The sequence below is a fragment of the Pieris napi genome, chromosome 20 (assembly GCF_905475465.1).
Source record: "Pieris napi chromosome 20, ilPieNapi1.2, whole genome shotgun sequence".
Lineage (NCBI taxonomy): Eukaryota > Metazoa > Arthropoda > Insecta > Lepidoptera > Pieridae > Pieris > Pieris napi.
The window spans coordinates 4,964,235-4,964,862 of record NC_062253.1 but is presented as its reverse complement, the minus strand read 5'-3'; the positions used below and the strand labels follow the sequence as shown (position 1 = coordinate 4,964,862).

General features: G+C 44.3%; 1 non-coding gene across 1 annotated transcript; it reads left to right on the top strand.

Moving 5' to 3' along the window:
* The first annotated feature begins 247 nt into the window (after positions 1-247).
* On the top strand, positions 248-366 carry LOC125060053. The gene has a single exon (XR_007118785.1). It is a non-coding gene; the product is annotated as a 5S ribosomal RNA (ribosomal RNA).
* The last annotated feature ends 262 nt before the right edge of the window (positions 367-628 follow it).

Below are 628 nucleotides of genomic sequence, written 5' to 3'. Positions count from 1 at the left end.
GTTAAGCAACGTCAGGCGAGGTCAGTACTTGGATGGGTGACCGCCTGAGAACACCTCGTGATGTTGGCTTTTTTTTGTAGGGATAAGAAATAAAAATTATATTTAGAGTCACTTAACTAAATTAGTCTTTTTGGAACGAAGTTATCGAGCGTTGCGAAAGGGGGCTAGACGGAATAATTTAAGACCAAAAGTTGTAACGACACTTTTTGCTATAGTTGTTATATTTTACATTTTCGATTTAGCTGTCGCCAACGTCCATACCACGTTGAATACACCGGTTCTCGTCCGATCACCGAAGTTTAGCAATGTCGGGCGAGGTCAGTACTTGGATGGGTGACCGCCTGGGAACACCTCGTGATGTTGGCTTTTTTTTTTCGTCGTAAGATTGGTGTCGAGAAAATCTATCATACTGTTATGATACCAATTAACATAATATAAATTAATCGAAAGGAATTTCGTTCCATCCGGGTGTCCCTTGACACCTCTAAAGTTTTTTTTTTCGTGGGGAAATGCGTTACGCATACCCTCCCGCGGCATGGTTGACCTGGTGGGAAAGGGTTATGTGGGACTCGCTGTTGTGCATACCCACTAAAACCCTACGGAGCCACCAGCAATCGCCCGGGGCAGG